Here is a 27,652-nt window from a genome sequence, read left to right as displayed (position 1 = left end):
TCCCAGAGCAGAAAAAAGACTGTAGGATGGTGAAGAAGGGATCAGACCTTCTTCATTTGCTGCTAGCTAGAGCGAGCTGCAAATGGACACTTGTTTGCAGTGAGCAACCCGAACACTGAGCAGGGCTGATTTTCAGGCAGTCACCTTGCCTTAGCACTGAGCCCTGGCCACCAGTGCCAAACCCAGAACTACTCATCTGATCACCCGCCACTACGATCCTCATGATCTTCAACTCATTTCATGACCTCAATGCTGAGTCAGAAAGACACCCTCAAAACTCATGGCTATCCAGAATGCGTGGATGTGGCCTTACTTGAAAACAGTTTCTGCAGATGCTGTAAGGATGAGGTCAACTAGAGTAGAGTGGAGCACAGACCCGACCCGAGAGCCCTCGTATCCTTTCCGAGCAGAAGAAAATTTAGACACAGAAACACAGACACAGAGGGGAGGAGACACTGTGCAGAAAAGGAGTCTGGTGTGATGATTCCACGGGTCTAGGAATGCCCAGAGGGGTCTTCTCCAACGCCATCAGAGGGAGCATGAACATGCCGACAGCCTAACTGTGGACCTCTATGCTCCAGTACAGTGAGAATACATTTCTGGTGTTTAAGCCACCCAGTTCATGCTACTCTATTACAGTGGCGGCCCTAGAGGATTAGCACCACACCCACCACACCCAACACCCACACCACGGCTACCACCCACCACCACCGTGTCCTCCACCCTCACAGCCACTGAGAATACGGACTGGAGAAGATGCTGCAGCCACAGCTTCTTGCCTCAGCGCTGGGTCACAGTTTCTCAGGCCAGCAGTGGGCGCTGGAGGACGGACTCAGGTGCAGGTGTTCTGAGCACCCCGGATTCTTAGGACACTGAATTTGTTTCACTTCTGATTATCCCCAGACTTCAAATTTGGTGTGTGCATATTTCCCATTCTCACGGGAGAGGTCAAAGACTGACATGAAAGAGATTCCAAAGAGCAGTCATTTTAACCCATAATCACACAGCTGAGCAAAGGAGCTCAAGAAAATTCACAAAGCCACTGGATCTGCTTCTAGAAAAATGAGACCCAGAGGTCAGAGATCCTGACTGATCTGGTCACCTCCTCGAGACTGCTCACCACAGAAGTGGAAATAGTGTATTTCCATCCCTAGTACAGAGTATCCAGAAGCAGTACATGGAAGCTATGGACATTAGACCATGGACACCAGCTCAATGAGTTCCTCCTTGCACTGGCTCATTTAAACCTGTGTTTACCAGAAAAAATATATGCACTGTACCCAGAGATAAAATGACTTAAAAAAATCCTTATATATCACTGGTTGTATTAGATGGTGACATTTAAGAAAGATGCTCTCCCACCAAAACATGACTACGAAATTAATTCTATATGTGTGCTAAAAACCAAATGACTTAGAGGTCTTCTCAATGCAAAGCTGAGGTGGAATTCTGATTATGCGATCACGAAGAAACTTTGCAATGATACGTGTTGTGGGTCGTGGCTTGTGTCTAGATGCCTCCCCAAACCTGATGCGATCATAGGTTTTCCAGAGGTGGCCGGATCTAAGGTGTGTGCACTGGTTCAGGGTAAGGGACAGAAAGTGGCTTGCTGCTTGCTCCTTCACTGCTGTGTTGCCCTCAGCCTGCCATGAAACTGCCTCTCCTCTGCTATGGCGCCCTGCCTTGGAGCCAGCTGATTATGGACTGGACATTCTATGAACTGTGAGCTAAACAAATCGCTCCTCCATTACCTTTGGGTGTCTGGTATTCTGTCAATGAGAAAAGTAGCTAAAACGATGTGAGTACTGGGTCATTGCGCTAATGAAGATTACATCAAGCATCTCAGCACCAATGAATGAGAGAGGTTGTCTGTGTTACAAAGTATCACTAAAACCAAAAGAAGTGCACAGAGCTATGTCTGCTGGATCCTCTTGTTATCTGAAAGTCAGTTCACTGTACTGCCTTAAAAATCCAAGTGTCTAAGATATGACCTCCAGAATGAAACTTCTGAGCCCCAACTTCTGAAAACTTTGGGAAATGGTACCAAGAAGCCTGTAAGTTTGATGTCATAACTGAGACTCTATACCATTAAAATTTTTACAAATGACTGTCCTAATGAGCGTCCCAGAGCTGGAGGTAATTCTGTACCTCACAGCTCCGATTGAGTCAAAAAGTGTTATGTGCAGTTAGACAATTAATGTGCATCCTCTGTTAAAAATAGTTTAAAAATCCAGATTCTGTGATATCATTTCCTTTCCTTACAGATTTCTTTCCACTAATCTGATGCTCATTATCATAAGGTAATTGAGATACTGCTATTTTAAAATGGAAATACAAATAAACTTACACAACATATATATTTTAAAATTTAAGTAACTGGTACAGTGCATGCAGCTGTTATTTTCTAGACTTTAAATTATTAAGCGTCTCTAACTTGAACTTCTACTCTCAGTCTCTACCATACAAAACCTCCCTATCATATGGTGATGAACTATGCTTTTTTCTTAAAGAGGTATAAAGAAGTTCAAGCATCTAATTAACATGTATATTTGGAAGTTACTGTGTTTTATTTTACTTGTGTGTCCTGCTTCCTTATACATCTTAGAGAAAACAAAAATTCTGAAACCAAGTCTACTGCTTGGTTTGTTTAAATTTTTATGTTGTGCTTTTTCCCCCAAATAATTGATTTTCTCCTAAAAATAGGTCAGGTATGACACAAGTGGTAAATGGGAGCTAGAAAACCCTTCCGGGGATGAGAAGCATTTCCTAGGGAACACACAGGGCACTCCATGCATGTCTGAAGGAGAGCAGGCGTCCCACACGCAACTCACCCTAAATCAACTGACTGCCGCCCAGTCCACACCTCCCTCCCTCGCCCTCCTCCGTGGCTCTATCACCCACCCGGTTCACAGATGCAAGGTAACACCTCCTGCCTGCCCGTGCAATTGTGCACTGCAGACACCACCGTCAGCACTGTGCATTTGGCATCAGAATGAGCTATACCCTCTTCTGCCCCCACTGCAGGCCCCGTGAACCACGCCTTTCAGCAAGCACACTGTCACTGCTATTCACCCATTTCCCGTGCCTCCCCGTTGGCTCCAAATCAGCTGTTTTCCACAGAGGTACCATACCCCTGCTCAGCAGTTTCACATCCTTTCCCATCTTTCCTAGAAAAAACTTCGAAGTGTCAGCTGTCACCAGCCCAGGGCTGCTCTCAGACCTCGTGAGCTGTGGACACTCCCCGCCCCCTGCCACGGGGAGTCACTGCACTTCTGCCCTGGCCACGTGTGCTCGCAGCTCAAGGCCTGGACACACACTCAGTCCTCCCCACATGGGCATCCTTCCCTTCTTGGCACATCCACAGCCGCTGGCCCCTTCAGGCAGGCTTTTCCAACCCTGCCTGAAACAGTAACCCGGCAGCATCAGCCGGGAAACCACCAGCGCCTCAGGGAAAAGACGAGATTTGGGCTAAAGGAGAACCCGAGGAGAAGGAACAGGGGACTGCATGCGGCTCTGCTTTTCCTCAGAAAATGGAATTCTCTTTTCCAGGGAAAATGATGTTGCTGCTATCAACAGCAAAAGTGGCCAACACAAAGTGAGCCCGAGCCCAGCAACTTTCTAGGTCCTTCATGATACTCAGCCGTGGACGGCTGTCACACACTGAGCCTCCTAACAATTCTGTGATGCAGGCACGTGACAGCGAGGTCTGCCTCACAAGGGTGCAGTGACTAAGACACTGAGCGCATCACACAAAGCCTGCCTGCTGCAAAACAAGTCAGCCTGACCACAAGCACCCTAACACACATAACCAAAATTATAAAATCCAGTGCTACAGACATGTTAAAGCCCATGTAGGTTGGTCAAGTCTTCTTCCTGTAATAAAGGAAAGGTTGCCCAAGTGACCTGAAAGACTCTTAAAAAGGCAAATTCCAATCAGGCAATCACAAACAATCCCAGGGTGGAACAGATCAGAACACACTGAGTGCAAAAAGAGCCACAGTGTCAGGGATGGTTTTTTTAAGGACACGAAAATACTCTAAAACTTGGCAGAGTAGCTGCTGATTAGCCACAATGGCCTTGGAGACCACAGCAAGAAAAATGCACTGACTTCCGAGAGGACCTGCAAACAGTGATGAAGGCTCAAGAGAACACACACACTGGTCAGCTCGGTTTTGTTCCATCAAGTTGCACAGGAACATGCTCCCGCTCCTGCCTGGGCCACCCATACCCACGGGCAGACGTGAACCAGGCGTGGTCTTTAAACTTCCCCCAAATTGCACAGAGTAGAAAAAGGCTAGAAGGAAGTCCAGCCCAAGGAACCTCCTACCTCAACGCTCTAACTCAGGTGTGTGCTCTGAGAAACAACAGGTCTGTGAGCCAGAGGTTACAGACCTAGAGGAGTGGGAACCCTGGAGTGTCCATAAGGCGTTCTGAGGACAGGTGACCTTCATCAAGGGAAACTGATGGGCTCTCTGGTGCAGCTAAAAAATGAGGAGCAGGCCACAAGCAAACAAAAAGCAGGAAATGTAAAAACCATGAGGATCAGGCGGGCAGGTGGTGCACACCTGTGACCCCAGCACGCAGGCTGCTGAGGCAGGAGGCTTGCAGCAGGTTCCAGACCAGCCTGGGCTACAAAGTGAGTTCAAGGTGCATGCACATGGTGTAAACTCACTTTGCAGCCCTTGGTAGTGTTGCTGGTTTGCTGTTACCCAGTTCTGAAGTCACGTATCTCTTTCACTGTTTTGTTGTGACTGGCTTTTTATTCTGTTTTGTTTGGTTTTATTCTTTTTAAAATAAAAACAAAGTCAGTTCAAAGGCAGCCTGAACTACATAAAAGACAAAAAACAGGTGGATCGTGAAGAAACCAGGTCAAATGGGTCTCTTTTCCTTGTCTGATAAAGCTACATAGTGGAGTGTGACGGTGAAATCAGGAATGACATGAAGCCGGGTGGAGATGCCGGTACCCTGCATGAACAGTCACCAGGGACCCTGCTCCAGAAGGCCTCAGGCTGGGTCCCAGACCTAACAATTAACAGAGACTGAGGAGGTCAGTAACTAACCAGCATGTCACAGCCCTCCTAGGCAGGCACCATGACAAGCTCACAGAAGAAGACCACAGTTATTTAAAGGGAGGCTTGAGAGCTTGGGCCGAAGGATTACACTTCTGAACACAGCAGCCAGAGTGCTGTGGGCACCCTGAGGGCTGCCGGAGGGAGGAGGTGGGTGAAACTACGGATCCATTTTAGAGCTGGAGAGGTCTGGAGTCTGCTGCAAACTGCAGGCTCAGGAATCCTCCAGAGAGGGAGGAGGGAAGGGGACTGAGGAGGAAACAGCACTTTGCAGGGCAAGCATCATCTGGAGACAGCGGGAAAGGCCCTAGTCCGAGCTCCTCACTGAAGTCAGAGGCTGGGCAGTCCCTGAACGGTCGTGAGATCCAGCAAGCCGAAGGCCTGCCCTGGCACCACACACAGACTCCACTGGGGAGCACACCTGCGACCATGACAGCAAGGGTCCCCCCTGGAGTCTGGAAGTGAGTGCATGTGAGCTGATCGCACCAGTCCTGAGCTGCCCCTTTCCGGCTGCCACTCCCGAAGCAGCACTGAGAACCAGCACATGAGTGAGGCTCGGCACTCTGCTGGAAACACGGGGAAACTCTGCGATCTTCACACAGAAAACCCAGCAAGGCCCCATGTGTTTGCTTTCGCTCACTGTACACCACCGCCCTGGAACCGCAGCCATGGTGCAGCTGCTGGCCCGGGCCTCTGGGAGACGGCCAGTGAGGCAGCCAGCCGGGCTGTGGTTCTCCAAGCGGCTTCGCTAGAGAGCTTGAAACTGTACCACGGACCATAGGAAGCACAAGTCCTCAGCACTCTCGCCTTTCAACCAGATTGAAGCACTGTTAGCCAAAGAGAAACACCATAGACAGCAACCCGGCTGGACCCTGCGGCTCCACACACCACTTCTCTCCCTTCTGGAGGCCGCCCACCGTGTGTGTACGCTGGCTTATTTAATTTTGTTTTCCTTCATCTTTTCATCCCACTGCTCAGGCACCCATGAGCAAGCACCTGCCTGAGCTCAATCTCATGTCAGAGAAACAGCTGCCTTCCGCTGTCCCTGTTTCTCTAGGAACCGCCCTGAGACAGGACCGTGGGCTGCACCTGCAGGCTGGGCGCTGAACACTGCCCTGGCTCAGGTGCTCTGAGATCCTGAGATCGAAAGAGAGAAACACGCAAATCTCACCTGCTCTGGAACGCGTGGTCCTAATACCTTGGGAGTATGAATGAACAGCTCCCGGGAGGAACGGGGCAGAGACATTTAAATGATGACCCTGGCTGCAAAGACCCGTCTCCCCGTCACACTGGGGAGAACCTGGGCCGGTTCCGAAACTATGCTGCACTGTGGCTTCCTTTCGAGTGAAGCAGAGATGATGATAATACTAACACCTGGCCCAGCAACCAGACTGAGAATTAAATGAGATGCTGTCTACCACCATGACAAGCCCCTAGAAAATACTCGCTAGGGTGTTGCTAAGTCAGCATTAGTCTTAATGTCATTGGCTTCCTTTGGCACTGCCTCTCCAAGAGTGAAGGCTTCAAAGCCAGAGCAGTCGTGATCATATCATCTAATCTACAAATGTCTCTCCACCCTGTGGCCAGCTGAAGAACAACCTGCCCAGTCTGCCATGGAGCACTGCACTCTGAAAGCCAGGTATCTCAGCACCAGCAATGATAACCAGTATGCCACAGTGCAAGTCCTGTGAATACTATATTTGTCCTACTCATAGAGATTTTGAGACATACCAGCTAGCGGCCCCACAGGGTCTTTGTCTGAAAACGCCCATCCTGGCTTACAGATGCCTGCCAGCTCCCCATGTCCCCCTCTGCCAAAACCAGATTCCCAAGCTGTGGTATCTCTTCTCAGAAGGATGCAGATGCCTTCAAGAAGGCTCAGTCTCCCCACCAACTTGCATCCTCAGGCCACACTGCCTGAAGCCATCGATTAAGGGCAAGGGCCTCAAGGTAGGAGCTGAAGAAACTGTGCTTAAAACTAGAGCCCCCTCAGTACCACACACATCTGGAACCGCCTCCCTGTCCCTGCCTATGTCTTTTAGAACATTCTCTTTTCTTTCATTTATTTAAGAAGAAAATCTTGGTTTCAGAAGTTCTGCAATAGAACCTAAGAAATCATGTTTCTGAAACAGTCTAGCCTTCCCCCACCTTCTGCAAACTCTTGTTACAACTTGTAGACTTAACTGACTTTGTCAAAGACTGTGCTGAATACTAATTTTTTACCACCTACCAGGGAAGCATACACACACACACAAGGTAGATATTTTATTAACACAAAGCTAATATTCCTTATAAGAAACTGTACCTATTGACCTAGTTTTTGGAACCAGATCATCACCTACTAGCTTCCTTCTTGCTGCAGGCAGGTTCTGGTTGCTGGCCTGCTTCCTGTTCCCCACTTCCTGCTATTAGGGTGAAGTTTGGCCTGAGGCAGCTGGGAGTGCAGATGGTCAGCACCCGCCAACCACAGCCACAAGTGATCAGGCCCACGCATGCAACACACCAGCACCTGGGGGAGTCCCAAAGTTATTCCGACTGCGCCCCCATCCTGGCTTCTTTCTCTCGCAGGGTTTCTCCATCAGGAATCCTGAGCTCATCAAGCAGAATCGGTAAACACTTCTCATTTTCCTCTTCATCAGATCACTGCTTAGTACCTCTAGGAAGTAAGTAAAAAGCGTATGTAACACTAAGGCGGAAACCATTCTACCAAAGCCTCCTCTAAAATCCATCACTGCTGGTCATTAGAACACCAGGACTTCAGTTGCATGCTCTGTGCATCTCGTGCTAGGCACTGCAGCTCCCCGAGGAGCTTCCCTGTCATTCGTAACGCTGACCCCCAGGGCAGCAAAATTTGCTGCATTAAGCCACAAAGCATACACTCAAATTGATGATGGCCTGATTTAACTTTAGACTTCTATCCCATCAAACCATAAATGAAATGTCTACCATCCATGACATGTCCTTAAACATCTTACACAACCGCCATGGAATTTTCAGGGTCCCTGACTCAGCAGAATCACAAGTGGCCTTGCTGGCACAGACGAGTACATAACTCCAGGTGCAGAGTCCTGCGACCTCACCACACACCACACACTCTTCACTGTCACAAGTTTAACTATCATGAGTTTAACTGGCTTGGTCTCTGCAGGACCCGTGAGCAGTAAATCTGCATGAACACTAAACAAAATTATTGTGCCAACTCAGCTGGTCACTGACAGGAAGAAGCACCACAAAATAATTGGGCTGTTCTAAATGTTTAAAATACATAACACATGGAAGTTTGCTCACTTTTGTGTTTGTTCTGGGAGAGCCCAACATCAAATCCGTATCTGGTGTCAACTGCAACGCACCGGATACCATCGGAAGTGTGCAGACTGACTCTGGACCAGGGTCAGCAGACACCCAAAGCCGAGCAGTCTCCCACTGCTTGGCCGTCTGTGGACTCAGAAGTGGACAGGCCCCTTCTCTCAGGCCGAAGGTCCTGTGGTCTCGTGATGGCATCTCAATCCCACGGAAACACAGCAAGCACTGGCCAGAACGTGCAATGTTTCCGATGGTTTCCCCTCTTTAATTAGAGTGCCTTCCTGCAGCCTCCAGCACACCCCAACCTCTCTCTGGCCACAGCGATGCTGGATTCCAGGCGGATCACTGACAACAGGAACCAGAATCATCTGGATGTGTAAAAGTCCTCCCTTGCAGAACACCAGCTGGCACCAATGAGCTAATCACAAAGGATGAATTTTATATCCACCTACTCTTCCACTCTAATCTAAATGAACAAATGTTAACCGAAAAACAAATCTTCCACAGAAGTTCATTAGGAGCCAAGTTCCTTAGGAGAGGAGATAACAGCAGACTCTGGAGACACCAGTATGAACCAGGGATTACACACAGGATCCCCGAAGGTCGACTGACTTACTTCCTGGAGCACCTCTAAGAGGCAGACAGTCTCCCTTCAAATTTAGAGAGAGGTAATAAAACTCATGAACTGATCTAAAATTAAGAATTTACCAATCTCTTCTACAACACTACTTCAACTCTTACTGAAGTCATGGGAGATCTGAACTAAGAAAATTACAATAGGAGAAAAGAAATTTAAGTGAAAATGTTCGTTAAAATTCACCATAATCTTAGCACTCAGCATGGACTGCTTTTAACAATTTGACATGTTTGTGCCCAATTTTTTATAAAACAGTTACACTTCTATACCTGCTTTTCATACTTCACACGGCATACTATTTTCTTGTACTGTGATTTTAAAGGAAATACTTGTAATGCTTATGTGGAAAAAATTTGCATTAGCAATCGTTAGCGAATGTTTCTGTGATGAACTCTCTTGCACAAGAAAAAATCTCTTTCAATACATTTTAAAAGGGAATTACTGGACAAAAGACACACAATGAAATATTTCACATCAAATCACACGCCAGTCCACCGTACCCTAGCTTTAGCTCTAATAATACTGGGTTGCACAATAAAAGCTATTGCCAGGCTGTTGGATATAGGAAACGTTGAGATTTTCTGTAAATAACTTCACCTGCATCAACTACATGAATCCTGGAGACAGCCGTCATCAGAGCCTCACCTCAGGCTGAAGCGCCTCTGTGCCTGGCTTGCTGGCAGAAGTGACTTGGGGAAAAGCAGCCCTCCTGCTCTCTGGAAGGGGACCCTGCTCTTGCCCATGATGGCCACTGAGGGAGATGCATTAGTAGCTTGGTCTTCCCCTGTTGGTGAGGGTCCATTCCTAGAATTCCCATCTTTAGCACCCAGCACAAGGGCCTCACCACCTTAAATCTTTCTGTCCTATTATCCTGTTCCGCATTTTTCAGTCACAGAAATGATCTTACTTACTGGCATCTGATTTCTTTACTGGAATGGAATTCCAGATGGCCAAAGCTTAAATTAATCTTTATTGCTACTGTAGTCCTTTGTGCTGAGTGCAAAGATGACATCTTTCAAGCAGGAGATGTTATTACTCACCTTCCCTGACAGCCACAGTTTAAAGGAGGAATTATTCTTTTGGCTCACGGTGTCAGAGGATTCCGTCCCTCTCAGCTGGTGTAAGCAAAGGCAAAGTGGAAGAAACCTGCTCAGCAGGTGGCAGCTGATCAGAGAGGGCAGGTACAGCCTTGGAAGATGCAAGATGCACCTCCAGTCCCCCAGCGCCCCCAGCTGGGTACCCTGGGAACAGCACAGCAAGCTCTGGGTGAGTCCAGTGCCTACATCCCAAAGCCCAGCTCTGAAGACAGGGGCCTTTTAGGGGTCATTTTAGAGCCAAACCAGAACACTAGGTCCTTATGAAGGAGCCGCAAAATGATGGCTTTTCAGGAGAATGAGAAGTTCTGTTCATGCTGCTACCTTCTCTGAATAGATGCCTGCTGCCTTAAGCCATTCTGTCTCGACATGTTTCAATATAGACGGAAAAAAACAAAGCCTTACATTTTCACCCTCTGAAAATTAAATCCACTATACTTGAATTTTTTAAAAAAGAGTATAAGGAAATGAAGAAAATAAAAAGAGATTGGAAAAAGTCAGGGAGATGAATTTTATCTTTCACACAACGATGAATCATTCAACTTCATCTCCACATATGGAGGCTTCAACAGTTGGCAAAATCCATCAACACACACACTCTGGAAGAAATGCGTCAGAAAAGGATGCTCTCCCCAGACCTGAAAACCAGTTCTTAAGAACAATGCTCCTTAAGAGCAACGAGGGAAGGGAAGGGGAGCGCTTTAGACCTCAGGGGCGCATTTCCTCTTCACTTACGTTACCCTCCCAGGACCTGAGGAATCAGAGACTGACACCAGTGCCGTCAGGGACCCAGCACACCACACTTCCGGAGCAGGCACACAGAGGGTGTGCAGGTTACCTCCGCTTTCTCAGAGGCCAGACATTCACATCCAGATGCCTGGGAATGGATGCTGCTTTCTCTGTTGAACACTGTTGTGGGATTTAAATTCTCATGGCATCTTTTTCTCACAGCTTGAGTTTGTTTCAAATATCTCTTCAAATGTATAGCAGTATTTCTCCTTGATGATTAAATTTATTTCCCAAATTTCAGTTTTGAAAGTAGCCTATCACTTGCAATCACATCCAGACTCATTATTATTTGGCTTTGCCCCAGTTACTCACTATCCAATCATGCTGTGGCCCCCAATGTGTAAATTCCAAATTGTGCAGCCCTTGGCTTATGAGATAGTTAATACCCACAGAATTTAGAGCAGCCTTATTGACCAAGAGGCAGCCATTACTTCAGCCTCTGAAATGAGGGAATGGAATGCAGAGAGGCTGAAGCCACTAAGCACACATATTTAATAAAAACCATAACTGGATTCAACCTGCTCTCCCTGACCCCCGCCCTTGTGTGTCACACACACACACACACACACACACACACACACACACACACACTTGCAAGCACAGACAGACAGCACTCACATCATTAAACATGCAGCTATGACCAAAGGAAAAACACCATTCCACACATTCCCATTCTAATTGCTGATTTTCAACCTAATTAGATGGTAAGAGTATGGAGAGCGGAAAACAAAACAAAAAATTAACATCCAAAAGAAGGTAAGGTCAACAAATAGTCCACTGAATCAGTCCAGGGAGTATCTGGATCACATCTGACTGGGCCCATCCATCCATCTGGGGTGTGATCAGAATTCATCACTCTGGGACATTGATATTAGTAAGTCTGTAGACTCCAGGGCAGCAACCCTCAGGCTTAAAACTGTAATAATTAAAGGACTGATTTATCAATCTAAAGTCTTAATAGAGTCAGATTTTTAAATCCAAGGCAAAGTGACCAACACCCTATGTGAGCGTCAGTCCTGCACTAGAGGACAGGCATCCCAGCTGGACCCACCTGAGGAGCATGGCGGTGTCTGCCCGTCATAGGACCACTATAAACCAGAGGAAGTCATCGGATGTCACCAATTAGGGAGTTATGGGAGATCGGGGCCCAGATGCAGAGCAGTTTAGGCTGCTCCTCTCCAGAAGGCCGCACACCCACGGGTCCCGCACCCACCGGCTCCACACCCACCCCAGAACTGCACCTACCCCACCCTGGAGCAGAGCCATGGCAGACAGAGCCCAAGGACCAAGCACTGAGGAAGTCAGAGAATGGATGGGGAATAAGGAGCAGCCTCTGGGTATTACCCACACTCAGAAACTGTCGTAACTGAAGCCGTTGGGTAATTTGAAATTATTTTGATTTGCATATGAGTACACACTTGAGTTTCTATGGTGGGTTGAACTGTGTCTCCCTATTTCTATGTGGAAATCACTAAGAAAGTGATTGCATTTGTTGAGCACCCAAGAGATGCAAAACTGAAAATAGGTCAAATCGGTGAGAAGAATATCCTTGTAAGCACTTGAGAGCCTTGAGCACACACACAGATGCCAGAGATGGGTGGATCTTGTGGAGACACAGGGAGACAGGGGCAACTGCCAGCTAAGGAGAGGCATCAGCAGAGGCCACCCTGCCTCCAATCTTACCTTAGACTCCAGCGTCTTTAACAGCGAAAAGTCCTGTTGTCCAGGTCAACCAATAGGTCGGAATTTGTGCCAGTAGCCTGAGTTGACTGATATGATCTCTGCACTCACCTTGGAAAAGCAGGTACACTTACCCATCATCTGAAGTCTCCACCCCAGCCCTACAACCCTGCACCTGGGGTTGAGGAGGAACCCTTTGCTAATGAACACATGCAGGATAGATGTAATACGTCCACGCTCACCACTGCCTGACAGCACTGGGGGCTGGAAGTCACCCCAGATGGTATGGAATCCACACCGTGAAGCCTTGGCAGACGGGACAGGCTCCCTACCCTCACCTCCAACACTGGCTGACAAGGTTTACCCTCATGCCCAGTTACAGACGTGAATCAGCAACGTGACACCCTGCAATGCCTTTCTGCTGGACAAAAGTTGTGGCTGTTTTGTTGTCAAAGACAGGCGACCCCTAGACCTCGAGGGGTCCCTAGAAGAATGCTCAATTTTCCCAGATAAGAACTCAGAAATTTCATATTTAAATTAATAAATCTCTGTGCACATATTGGCTCCAAATATTCCACCCTATGTTGTGAGTGTGAAGGGGAGAATATTGTATATTTCCCAATAAGTGGTAAGTGCATTGTATTTCAGTGTCTGTATCTTGCAGCACAGAGCCATGAGAGGGAAGGTTTGAGCTGTTCTTGATGTACAAATATTTTAATATAAATTGCAAAAAGCTACCCTAAAGAAGCCTTCAAGTATAATTTCATCTTCATGTATAGAATGCATACTCACAAAGCAAAAAATCTGGCTAACAGGAAAAAAAAAAAAAGATAAGAGTAATTATTGCTGGTTGGCAGAATTATAGTCAGTACAAATTTTCATGCCTTAGATTTCTAATTTTCGATAGAGAGTACATCACAGTAATAGTACATTTAATAAGAGGAAAATACTGAGTAGCCACTACCAGCTTAAATGAATGTGACACCGACCCTGCAGCCACTCTGAGCTGTGTCCTACCCCAATGAATGAAATCATCCTCTCAGAAGAATTCCCACTGCGCCGGGACACAGCTGCTTCACGGTGAGACACACCCAAATCCTGGCATAGATACACCACTCCTTATCCTGTCTCATTCTTGTAAATCTTTCTCAACTCTTTACCTAGGGGGTCTGTTTAATTAAGAGGGAAGATATTACAGTTAGTATTGTAACTGGATGAACTCATTTACTTCCAAGTAAATTATTGTGTGTATGGAAGCAATTCTTTCTGGACATGAACACCCGTGTCACATACATGCTACTGCAGCTCTATCTATTAAGTACACGTACTTTGTATCTGCTATTATACACGTGCACACGAATGTACCGTATGTAAACTGTATGTGTGTGTGTCAGGGGACAGGGTAGGAATTCCTTTTGAATACAACCACCTCCCAGCTGTATAACATACCAGATCAGGTTGCTGGCGAGTGATGAGCTCCTAAACATTCCACACTAATACACCAGGAATAAAAACAGTGTGTGTAAAATGAGAGACACCAAGAGAGAGAACAAAGGGAAGAACCAGGAAAGGGGAGGCGAGAGAGCGGCAGTACAATCAGGAATTCACAGACTCCACCAAGACTTTAATTCAGATTTCAGGCTTTGGATTCTTGGGATCTTCACCACAGAGAGACTCAGGGTCCAACCTGCCCAATAACTTCCTTATGAAAAAGAATCTAGAGCCAGAGATCCACTCCTGTACCCTGAGGTCTGGACCAAAGAACTCAGTGGCACAGCTGAGCCTACGTCCCCCAAAGCAGGCTGGGGTCCCCACGTACCTTAATTACGTTTCTCCCTTTCAAGGCCATGCTTCTGATTCTCTGCTTCCCAATTTCCATGGATGCAAAGACAAAAACACATGTAGCAAAGACAACCATAGACTTCCCAGAAGGCAGCTGCCCATCCTCTCCCAGTCTTGATGGAAGACATCCCCTAAAATGCTGGGCCAACACCAGGGTCCAGTCCACCAGGGTCTTTTGTTCACAGTTTACAAAATGGGAGAGCACCAATGAGGACGTGGGTGAGGAGGAAACCAGAGAGGAAGCCGCCCAGCTCCCGCATCTGCGCTCAGACATCTGGAAGCGGGCTGCCTGCCACAGCAGACGCTCAGGGTCAGAAGGCAGAGCCATGCAGCCCACTCATCAATGGTGCTTGGGCCTCAGTCCCCTTCTCCGACCCTGCCTCTCCCACAGCATGTAGCAGCAATCTGCTCTCATCCATAGGCAAAAATATCCTCAGACAATCCAAGCACCTGACTTCCCAGGCACGAAAGCACCTGTTTTGCGAAAATCGAGAGGTGTACTGGACTGCATGGAGCTGACAGCTGAGGAGCTAAGTGGACTTCCCAGACAGCAGTGGAAAAACCGACAGGACTGCTAGGGTACTCTTCGGAACAGTCGCATGTGGGGCCTGTTTTAGTGCAATTCATCTCATTCGTGGTGGAGGAATGAAGCAGTTCTAGCAGAGCAACCAAGGATTTTATTTGGCAGCGTAATAAGTCTGGGGAAACGCGAAAGGGCTGTGCCGACACTCAGCAAAGGTTCCGAGTGTAGCGTATCACCGGCCAAAGATCACCTTTTCAATGGCTTGCTCACATGGGGGCTCTCTTTTCACGAAACAGGGCTCACCGAGTGGCAATTTAATTCAATTTTCACAATGGGAGTGCAACACATAAAGACATTCTGCAGCGGGCAATTAAAGTCTTCACATCCTAACACTGAAATGTGCAGCTCTTTTATGGAACTAGGATGTCGAGCACACACCTTCTGAGAGCTACATTTAGTTACTGCACCAAGGCTTCGAGCACCGAGGAGCTACGGATTGCACTGGGGCATGTGTTTGAGATCCACTTCCGTGCAGAAGGACAAGAGAAAGAATACAAGTATCACAGCAGATGCTCCTTTTGAGAAGAAAATCTCAAACATGCATACAGCATTGTTCAGATAAAAGTGGTCCTAATGTTTTCTCTTTAAGACTTTTTCCAGGATCAATGCTCAAGAAAAATATCCACACTATTGCCTCCTAAGGTCTCAAAGACAACACAATTTTTTAAAGTTAGTTTCAATTGTTCAACAGATTTTACATGTTCCTCCTCTCCCTCACTACAAATACACTAGCTTTTGACTTGCTTCTATCAATCCCAGCAGCTAAAGGCTTGAACCCCTCTCTGCCACTGCATGAAGGGAATTTGCAGGTACCAGTTCTTGTAGAGCTCAGAAGCAGGACACCATGCATGGCCGTGGCAGAACTACGCTCCTGACACAGCGCAGCGCCTTGACCCCTTCTCCGGGGTGAACGTGTCTGTTACCCCAGTCATCTGGAAGCAACAGAGCTCCTCAGACTTTCACAGTGATCAGCCATTTGCAAGGCATTGCAGGAAGCAGCATTTCATTATTTACCGAAAGTTACTCAGATCTACTCACGATGAAAGATGAACACCATCCGTGCGGTACCACAGAAGGGCGTTTAGAAGCTCCAGGAGCCACGGGAGGAAGGAGAAACACAGACTCCACCTCACCTCTGCCAGAGCCCTGGTCTGTGTCACTACCCTCCCTTCCTCATCAAACACATAATGGCTGGAACAAGTAACTTCAAATGCTCACCGTTATCTCAGTCACTAAAACAAACTGAAAAATATTCTAAGCAAATAACACCAGTCTAGGTCAGCTGGCAGATGATAAATGTTGACATCAGTAAAATTATCCAATCAGTAAAAAAAATACAGGAGAGAAGCGATTGGCTAGTGATACTCAGGCAGCATTTGCTAGAGCCCCTCTACCTGGTCACCAGCCACAGGAGCCAAAGTGCGTTCTCACCTCAGGTTCTCCACAGCCAACGAGCTGGGTGACATAACTAATCCCAGCCATCAGCGGGTACACAGATGCCCACTTTCTGCTGGCAGCTCCTGCACAGACCACCCCAGGTCCTCAAGTTCCACGCCCCTCAGGCAACCCCCTCCGCCTTCCTCACCGTGTGTGTGACGGGTGCAGACAGGGATCTGCACCTGGGCTCCCTGCTGGATGCCACACAGCAACGTCAGCATCCACCCGGAAAGGTGGGTGAGCTCTGCCAGGAGGACCCCATGGAGCCAGGAGGGCGCCATGGAATCACCTCGGGAAGGAGCGCTCGCCTCCCCAGCCTGAGGGAGTGGCAGGTTAATTTAGGGGAAGCGGTGCAATCAAGAGTCTCTGCTTGCTGTTCTCCTTCTAGCTCTACTTGCAAATTCTTTGATATTCAAAAGCTGTTATTCTGGGTTAAATCTAGGGCTGTGTTGACGTGATTGTGGATAAACTAACAGCCTCAAAACACAGCAATTCCAGGGCTTTTTGCAGCACTCTGGAGCAGCACTGGGATGAAGTCAATACTTAAATATACCCTGCGCCAATCAGAGACCACATCCTTAAATAATTCGGAACTAGTTAGCTTTGGAGAATCTTTAAAATTCACAGCCTGCTCTCAACTCCAAGTCACCCTGGAGACACTGCGCACTCTGAAAATCCCACTCGGTCTGTGACTTCCACGTACCACACCTGTGTGGGGTTTAACAGAGCAGCCTAGAGAAGCTCTTCCTCAGCCCCACCAGCCTCAGCCCTCCTCCCTGGGCCTCTCCTGCCTCATCCCCTCCTGCCTCAGCCCTGCCCTGAGGAACCTTTGATGTGTCACATATGTCTGCTGCTTCCCAAAGAGGCCCTTATCTGCCCACAGGACCAGAGCCCTCCTGGCCCCAGGAAGGCCGTGCATGCCAACATCCACCTTCCCCCTGGCATTCATTCCCTTGGCCTTCCTTCTCTGCTTCTCTCCCTGAGGAAAGTCTCCTTTGGAACTGAGTGTGTCAGCACTGACACTACCTTCTGCAACGGCCTGATGCCGTGCATAGGAATCACACATGTTAGCACCCAACTGTGCTCCAGAGTACACGCTCTGGTCTTCTCACGAGGGCATATAAACGTCCTTCTTGAGTATGGTGCACTTTAATGTTTGCACAGCTGTGACAGAAGCCACTCTCGAGATGCCGAGATGACTTTACACATGGAAAATGTGGCATGCCTAAAAGAGACCTTTACTTAACACAAAAATAAAGGGTCCAGTCCAAATGGCTTCAGTAAAAAGGCATGTGGTTACTAGGATGGGTCTCACAGAAGCTGCTGATGTCAGGAAGAGCTGTCAGGCTCTTAAGCTTAAAGAACAGACACTCAGAGCTGGAACCCAGTGTCTGTGAATGATACACAGGACACCATCCTGGCTGCATGGGGTGGTGAGACCAAAGAGTGTTTCCAAGGATTTCCTTATTTGTTAAGTTTGCATGGATGTATACAAACAGTCGCACACACTGTGAGAATACAGAGTGACGAATTTTGGTACACTGAAGGTGAGCACATAACCAGCTCCCAGAGAAGAAGGGGTACTTCAGGACTACGGAGCTCAAGGTCAGGGGTCCCCGCCCCTCCTCCACGCCCTACCTGCCTCCTCCCTAAAGAAACCACTGTTTTGATCTTTCCCACACAGGCATCACATAAACAGGACCACATTTTCACCCTGGTTCTTTTTGTTCACCTCTAATCACGAGCTATCTGGGGGACTCTGAGCACAATTCATCAAGTGGCCTAAAAGCCCTTTCCAAAGGACTGCGGAGTTCAGCAGGGTAGGATCCAAGCCCCCAACCTTGGGATTCTATAGAAGAGCTGCAGCCTCAGGTGAATTTTTGACTCAGTCGTCCCATTGGCACAGACATGACCTGAACTTCTACGCTAAGCCCTAAGACCACCATCAACGCTTTGCAGTTTGGCTTCCTGTCATCATTGACATAGATCAGGCAATCAGTTAATGGGCATACAACAAATTGATTTCAACCGCTCTATCCATCCACAGCAGTATTACTAAAGATTATTAACCTCTGCAGCCAGGAAGAGCCATTAAGTAACTCCCTAAGCTTCCATCATCACCTATATCCTTAAAAGACCAAGGCCACTAATCAAAGGCCCAGGGTAAGCCACTCCGCTTCCAGCAAGGCAGTATTCCCCACAAGTAAATGAAAACGTGGCTCTATTCCTATACCTCTGCCGCTCACAGCAGGGACACAGCTCAAGCAGCACGTTAATGTGGACTTCACCAATTAACACAAACCCTTAACCTTAAGAGAAGAGAACCTAAAATCTTCAGAGAAGCAGCATCAACAAATGAACTGATTCATGGAGCTTACTCTTTATTTTTCCAAAGTTCAGTATCTTCTGATTAGAGGGATAACTTAGTATGCATTGAGTACACTTACTGAATAAACTTAAAATTAAGCTACACAGCTTGAAGAATTGGCATCTTATTTAATTTTCTACCCCCAAATTTAGGCACATTGCACAATATTGATTTTCAGATATTCTTAAAATGACTGAAAACAAAATACCTTATAGTATCTATCTCATTTTCTTGTTTTAAGTAAAGATTTTCTTGTTTTATTTAACCCAAATAATATAAAATTTAATATGTAACACATAAATGCAAAATACTTGGTTACAGAGTTTAAGACTTATCTTTAAATATTTTTGTCTTTCTTGTATAAAACCACCCCCATAATGTATATTGTAATTTCTCAGGTTTGGTTTACCATAAACCAAACCTGTGAATTAACACTGCCTATGAAATAATCTAACTACAGATTTCTTATGGATCTATATTCTCCCTTAAACTGCTCAAACTTCTTCCAAAATAAGGTTTTTTTTTTTTATAATTTTTATTAGTGACATTTTTATGGGCACTAATTCCAATATAATCAAAATAGTTTTACTAGAAACCACAATTACTTCATTAGTTTGCATTATATATATATATATATATATATATATATATATATATATATATCACCTAATTTCAGTCACAAGAAGAACCGACCTGAACAGGTTTGGAAGATAACACCACCAAAACTACTACTCATTTCATGAGGAAGGAAGTCTGTCCAGCGATGAATACTAAGTACACGTGGGCATCTGTCAAGTATCACATACAAAAGTACAGAACAGCATCCTAAAGAGTCAGCTAACTGAAATTCAGTCAAAACAGCATACAACAGAAACACTGCTGTGCCCTGTTTTTTTTTTCAATTTCTAGAGCCTAGATTCTGCTACCAACCCAACAAAAACACCTCTTAAACGTAAGTTCCAATAAGCAGTATCACCACCCTTCTGCTCTGTAAGCAGGGCTGGTATTCTCAGTCAATAGGGCTCTTCGTTGTCTACGGGGGTTTTGATAATACCCATTTCCTGGCACTGCAGTACTCTTGTTTTTCAGCATGGATCTTCAAAGACTATTTTTCAAATTTAGTTTTTCACTTTTCTCCATTTTCTTCTTTATAAGCTTGCAAAAATAACCCAATCACCTCTCCCTTTAACCAACAGAGTAGAGCTTTTCTTTCACCTAAGAAGACAACTGATACACAAAAATGTCAAACAAGTGAGCGATGATTAGGTCTACTGGGTGGCATCCTTCCTGCACCCTGAAGTGCTATTGATATTCTCCTTTTTAGAATTGTTACACAGTCAAAATGGAAACTGGGCACTGGAGTTGGAGTCCACAGGAGATATTACACATGGCACAAGCCCGTCACACGCTTAGCAAGGTGGGTATCTTAGTGTCTGACAGCGGAGACAGCAGAACCAAGAGGCTGTCACTCCAGACGCTCCCCGGTGCATCACCCTGGTCACCATCAGCATGAGATGCAATGACTTTTGTAATGAACTTCAAACTTGGAGAGGCAGAAAAGACGATTTTGACTGAATCTTAGGTAGCAGAGAGAGAAAGACTGTAACTCTTTTGTCAGTTATAGACTAAATTCAAGAAGTCAAGAGTTAAAACCATCAAGGGATAAGAGGTCAGAGGTGGGGCATTTCAGCCTGATGGGTGTGAAGAAGCAACTATGTAAGGTGAGAAAGTTCTAGGGGTCTGCTGCAGAACACAGCACCCACCATTAACGACACAAGACAACACGCCTTAGGACACAGCCACATTCTAATACAGTGTCACTTCTGATCGTACACCTAAATCTCAATTTATGTGTTCCTACAAGAAAATGCCTCAACATACACACATCAAAGATGTGCACCTTCTATACACAGTCAACAGACCTACGAGGAATCGAGAAGTTTGAGGGAAAACATTCCTTATCTTCTGTGAAAAATCTGAATTTCTCCTTAGATAAAATTTTCATGATTAGGAAGGCTCTCTTTTACTGGAAGTATGGAGCAGATGTGCCATCTATTGAGCTTATAACAGCAAACGCTACTGGGCTCAGGGCTTGCAGAAGGGCGTGTACACACACACCACAATGCTGTACAAATGCATTAGGAAACTAAGACCTGCATGAGTGCAGGTACCAACACAACCAACTTCCTGTCTCCTGACACGTCAAAGGATGCAACCTGTCCTAGGCAAACTATACATCCACTCTCAGCCCATTTCCGCTGTGTGTGTGACGGAGGTAATAATGCCTAGGCTATGAGTATTACAACAAGTCAAACATAAATCAAAGAATGTAAAAGTATCGCATGTTTTCTCGGGACACAGCTTGACTCACACAGCGGCTCTCATTTTTGTTGTTACCTAAAATCACAAGCCAAGACTGGGAGTCTGTCACAATCCTTTCACAGCAAAAAGTAAAACTCAAGACACCAAAATCAGGAGATCCGACTGCCAAAGGATAACGAGGGGGTGGGCGGCTTTCTCTCTTAGTGAACATCTAACTCCCTGGCAATTTACAGGAAGATATATAAGATTGGTTAGGCTGTATCAAAGGCAGAATAACGTGCTGGGGAATTTTTATCAAAGACTTGGTTTAATACTCCTGGTATTCTCATAATCCTGGCTATGCTGTACTCAAGTTAAGAAAGCTGCATAGGCTCAGGTGACTCCACAAAAAACACTGAAATGAAATGTTCTTGCAAACAACAATGCCTCCCTGATCCTCATTATCATTCCAGAAGAGGTCCCCAAGACAAAATCTTATCACTGGGCTGCCAAGCGCCTGTTATTAAACTAATTTTGAATTCAGTTTTGCAGGTTTGTTTCTAATCTCTTTGTACGTGCAGAAATGGCAATCTATGATTTATGTACAATCACCTACCTGTCTTAAAAAATAGAAAACATGTAACAGTAAAAAACGGTATTTGAGATGGAATGCAGGGGGAACTTTAAAACAAACATAGACTAGAAGATAAATGTTTTCAACATGTTAAAAATAAAAGTTCTCCAAAGTACACACACATATCTAGAAAGAGTTCTATGATGGATGTGATCCAGCTATTAATCTTGGACAACCTAATTCACAGAAAACACTGAGAGGGACAGAATAAGATGTAAACACTGCCTGCTGCACATTCTCACCCAACTTTAAAGGCCCAGGAAGAGTAAGACTGTGTAGAAATGACGCTGGAGAACTCCTTCTTTATCAAGAATCTGCAGGTTTCTGTAGATTTCAGATTTCCAGATCATTCAACAATCTCACTTGTTCCTCCACAAATTTAAGGTTCTGGGATGCCGTGTCTTAAATTGAGTTCAACAAACAAGGAAAGTCTGAGCAACGGTGGGCTGTGTTTTGTGACTGAATTTCCAGGCTGGTGGAAGTAGATGTCCACACTCCATTTTACCATGTCCCAAGCCACAGGATCTGAAAAGGGACCCAGGAGAAACCCAGGGCATGAGAGAATGGTCAGCTTCTGGAAGGAAGATCCCTCAAGCCAGCGGGCAAACCAGCCAACATTCCAACTTGATTCAACAGCCTGATGAATCTATCCAGCCTACCCACTTCCTAGATGCAAAAAGGGTAGTGTTGGGTGGGGATACAGCTCAGCGCAACAGGACAAAGCACAAGGTCCTGAGTTTGATTCCTGACACAAAACAATACCAAACCTAAAACAGTAGTGTTCTGCATTTAATAAGCTCTTAGTGCACGAGAAAGGTTAGTTTTCACCCTCATGATTTCAGGAGAGGAAGTTAAAGGTCAGGGAAAATAAACTGGCGTTTTAAGGTTGCATAGCTCACACAGGATATCAGGACACAGGTTTCTAGTTTGGGGTTTATTCTTTTTTTTTTTTAAGTACACATCTTTTTCTCTTCTACAAAAGACCCTAGCAGACATGGTAATGCCTGGATGAATGGCAGTGATTTTCAGTAATGCTACACACTAACGCAGGCAATTCCTCAAACTCTGCTCAGCCACCTTGCTGGCATCAGCTGCCTTCCTCAAGCCTGGTCAGAATATCTTTCCAGAGACATAAGCACCTTGGACAGGGCCACCAGGCAGGTGCCAGGAAGTCTGCTGACCCTCTAGATGCCAGAGGACTCGGCCCCTTCCCAGGACCCACTGGAGTAAGGAGCTCTTTGTAGCAGCTGTGATGGTACTTACGTACCTCAGCTACAGACTACACCAGCCAGGATGCATGGCTGTGGAAAGGAAAGGCAGCTGTCCCTTCTATTAAACTGTAGTTCGGTGCTTTGAAGAAACTCTTAAAGTTATTTGACCATTGTTGGTTTTTTAAGAAAGACACATAAAGGGAGATAGGAGAGTTACTTTAAATTATACAGACAAGAAAACTATGGAAGGCTCCCAGGGCAGTGGCATATTACAGCAGCTATAAAGACCAAGGCTCCACACGTAGATTCCTCCACTAATGCTTTTTAATGAAGAACAGGTAATTATTACAGGTGTGGCTGGGGGGAGGGAGGCTGGAGGAAGCTAAGCTGGACCCAGCAGACAACACTCAGGAGAATATCTTGGAGTCACATCAGGATATTAGTCTACACTGATTGGTTACGTTTTATCTCACTTTTTCTCTTGGAGCAATTACTTCCATGAACGTTTAAAATCAACCAATTAGCTAGCAGCTTTGCAAGGCCTCTAAATAGATATTTAATAAACTAGTTAAAAGGTTGACATGTGTAACATGCATTATGAAAATGTAATAAACATATGCAACAGCTTCTGTTCAATTGTACAATTGTGTTATGGAATCAGACAATAAATGCCAGCCTAATTAATACGATATGTAAACCAATCGATGTGGGAAATAAATTAGTCTTCCACCAACTTTTAGAATCCTTAATTTCTTTTTTAAAAAGCCTTAAGATATTGTAGTAACTCAATTACATAAATGTATTTTAAATTTTCAATATCCATGTAAGCAGTCCCACATGTCATACCAAAATGATAACCTGTTTAAAACAACTTAAAGGTCAGGGACTTAGCTCAGAGGCATAAGCACCTGCCTGGCAAGCACGAGGTTGTGAGTTTGATCCCCGGTACTAAATAAATAAATAAATAACTTTTTAAAAAGCAACTTAGAATGACACAAAGTTACTAAGAACTAGCATGACTTTCTTCAATGAGTAGAGCTTTTCCTATAGGCTAAAAGGTAAAGATTCTAAAAAACTCAAAGATCTGTAAAAAACCGTCAATCAGAGCCATAATTCAAGACAAGGGAAGACTGAAATGTTCCCTGCAGGACCAGGAAAGCACAAAATCCAACAAGTGTGCCGGGGTTCTCGCTGATGGGGGAAAGCACCTCCCACGTGACAAAGCTTCATCCACGGCAGACGGGTCCACGCCTCCCGGCTGTCCCGAGGACACAGGTCCATGGGAGCTCTCCTGGGAGGGGATAACACAGCTCTTCAGCATTTCAGTGGTATCTGTCCCTGCAGTCTCAGTGCAGTGCCTTACCGAGCACACTGTCTAAAGATACGAACAGACTGAAAGTGAGAAAAATGAATTTCAGTGCTCTCCAGAAACTATTCATATGTATTTGAAAGACTTAGATTTATGGCTCTTCCCTTGCTTTTTTATATTTCAGGGCCAAATTTCATGTTCCATTTTCAATATTCCAGATAGAATATGGAGATAGACTTGGCACTGCACAGGAGAGTCTATGAGAAATGGATTTCTACAAAAGAAGTTGAAAATCTATTCCCTGCTCATTGTGGACAGTGATGTGACCAGGATGAAAGGCTCGGAAGGGTCAAGGATCCTGTTGTATTCACACCAGCCGTCCCAGAGTGGTGCTGGCTCCCCAAAATGCCCCGCAGCTGCTGCGTGTGGCCCAGCCTAGGCTCAGCAGCACAGAGAAACTGCCTCACACAGGTCATTTCTTCTCCACAAGCTTGGGGATTCACAACGTGCATCTAAAATAAAGTCTATCCAGGGAATAACACCAATACACAAGTGACCGGATTCACGAGTTAAAGCTGGACACCACGCCCAACACAGCAGAAACTCCCTGTCCCTGGCTTGGTCCCAAGGAATGGAGGGGAACACTTACACCATGCAGACTACACTCAGGTCACACTCAAAGCAGCTGGAAAAGCTCCAATGCCCAGCCCCACGTACCTTTGGGGGGTTAGAAACAAGAAGACCCCAGAAGTGTCTCAAGAGCAAAACTGTCCAGTGTCACTGATTAAAGCAGAAACATCCCATAATCTGGTATTAAGACCACAGGAAATCAAAATAGACTCAGGTCACAGCACATGCCCATAAAAAGCTCTTGATTGGATTTCATAAAAAAATATTGATCTTGAGCTCTGAATCCTTTCACTCTGGCTACCATGCGTGACTGGGGTCAGTACTTGCCGTGCTGGAATTACTCTGAAGGCCTTGACCGAAGGCCTTCAGACATGAGGCACAGAAGCAACTTTATTTAAAGGATGTATCATAGCTGAGGGTGCTTACAAAGCACCCAAGACTAGGCTTACTGAAGGAGTAAAGATGTTGAAAAGAATAAACAAGGAGACTGTTGATTTCATCAAGGACTTTCTTAAAACTCACAATCAACATGACCATGTAAAGTTTTATTTATAACGGACTTGAGTAAATTAAACTTGCCTCTGTAGTGCTTAAGCATTAATGATATCAATGTGAGTGACCTTACTCACTGGAATTCACTATATAACCTTCCAAATATGACCTGAAGAAATAGTCCACTGAAAGGTATGCTTTGTCTTTGTCTTTGAATTAGTCACTGACTACCCTTTTATCTGTTAAATGGAGCTTTTGAGAACTGCAGGACTCAAAAGTAATATACAATGACATTACAAACACTATACAAATCTGTTCCAGATCTGAAAAACACAAGTGAACGGACTCTAAGGTCGTGAGCTGACCAAGGTTCTTCCACTGGCTGTAGGGACCTTCTGTTGGCTTCAAAGTTTATAAACCAACCTACACTTTTATGTTCAAAATGCTTCAAAAAGGCGTTTACTGAAATAAGCCCTAGTAGCAATACATTTCAGATTCTTGTTTGTAAGGAGCCTCCAGGGAAGGCTGTATTGGGGTTCTGGGAAGCCAGGAGATTCCAGAGGCACCAAGGAAACTCTGCTCCAACTCGCGGCCTAAGGCGTGGAGGAAAAAAGACTCAACTTCCAAGTGCTGCTTCTGTTGTCATTTGAGCCCATTTTGCCCCTTATTTCAGTTCTACAGAAAACTAGCTTCTGCCTCTCAACTGGGCCTTTCCTATAGCACAAATAGCTTTCGCTTGCAGAAGTCCTATTATCCATTAGCAAGCGTGTTTATTCTCGGTGAACAAGTGCCTCCCACTCCAAAGCACTGCACTGCCCTTACAGACCGGAGCCTTCTGACTGCTCTGAGATCAACACAAAGACATTCATTCTCCAAGCCTTGAGATGTTCGATTCAGGAGCCAAGACCCCGGCCATCAAAGAATTTGGAGGTTAGCCTCACAGAACAGAGCATCATGCCTGACTGTCTTCAGGTGCAAAAGCAGGAGGCAGAACTTGCATTGAAAAGAAAAAGAAACAGAAGCAAAGAGAAAAAAAGGGGATGACTTGCTGAAGAATGCAGGCAGAAGCCAGGGAGGAAGGGAATTTTCCTTTTGGGAACTTTATTGACATAATCAAAATAATGGGAAATATGAATGCCAGCTATTCAAGCCATAATTCAGCTCAGAGAAGCAGTGCTGAGAATCCCTCAGACGAAATCTTTGTTTCCTTTGGTTAATCATCACACAACCTTAGATCAAAAAATAATAATTAAGCATGCTTTAAAAAAAAAACTATCACACAACCTACCTATTTAAAAGCCGCCTTCTGAGGAAACCACACAATCTATCGTTTGGTACAATTCCCCTTGTGGAGGTATGCAAACCAGGTCAATTTCTGCCAGATTTCCATACCTGCCTTTTATCCCTTCCTTCTACACCTTGTTAAAGGTTTCAAACAGAGAAAGGGCCAGACCTCAGATACAAATAAAATAAACAACGCTTAGGTATCCGTGTCAACACTGACACCATTTACAGTCTGCCCCCTTTTCCTTGGGGTGGCGAGCCCTGTCAGCATTCATTACTTATTAAACAGGCTGCCATTCCCTTCCACGAGAAAGAGAGCAGAAAGACAGCAGACCGGCAGCAATGATTACCCTGGGCTGCTTCTCCTCCCCAGAATGGAACCCAAGGAAATCAATTGAAAACAACAGCAAACAGCCCCACAAGGTGCGGCCCCCTCCGAGCCAACACAGGCCGGGACATGCCATCCTTCACACCAGCGGCAGCGAAAAATAAAAAAATCTAGGGCTGCCACAGACACCTATTTCAGGGAAGCGAAGATGTTCGCAGCCTGGCAAACCCCACATTCCTCCACAAAACGCAAGCAGGCTGGCTGAGCTACATGGCTCCTTCCTGGAACACTCCTGGAAACCCTTTCAGAAAGGACCACTCTGAGCAGGCCAGGCGGGAGGCTGTCAGCATCTGCTTCCCCCGGCCAGTCTGGGGGTGGCTCCCTCCTCATTGGCAGGCACCCTCCAAAGCAGGGCACGGGAAAGGAGTCACTTAATCCTTAATACATTAAAAAAAAAAAATCTGGAGAAAAGTTTAAAGGGTTAAATGACACCTCGGTAAGATCACAGCGCAGAGACATGGGGAAAAAACCTATGAGAAAGCCAGCCAGGAATTCTTAGCAGCAAGGAGCGCTGCTATGCAGCGCTGCCTCCCCCAGATGTCAGGGCCCCGCACTGAAACCCAGCACCAGGACAGCGCCAGCAGCCTTCGCAGGGCCCTTG

The 27,652-nt window shown here is 45.9% G+C and overlaps 1 protein-coding gene across 10 annotated transcripts in view; it reads right to left on the bottom strand.

Annotated features, from left to right (window-relative positions):
* The window catches only part of Nrg3 (neuregulin 3), a 956,071-nt gene that overhangs the window by 926,353 nt on the left and 2,066 nt on the right, over positions 1–27,652 (bottom strand). The window lies entirely within an intron of this gene.

This window comes from Cavia porcellus, unplaced genomic scaffold (assembly GCF_034190915.1).
Source record: "Cavia porcellus strain 051 isolate PalLab524CR breed Dunkin Hartley unplaced genomic scaffold, mCavPor4.1 scaffold_23, whole genome shotgun sequence".
NCBI lineage: Eukaryota > Metazoa > Chordata > Mammalia > Rodentia > Caviidae > Cavia > Cavia porcellus.
Note: the sequence above shows the minus strand (reverse complement) of the source record. Positions and strands in the feature narration are given on the sequence as shown.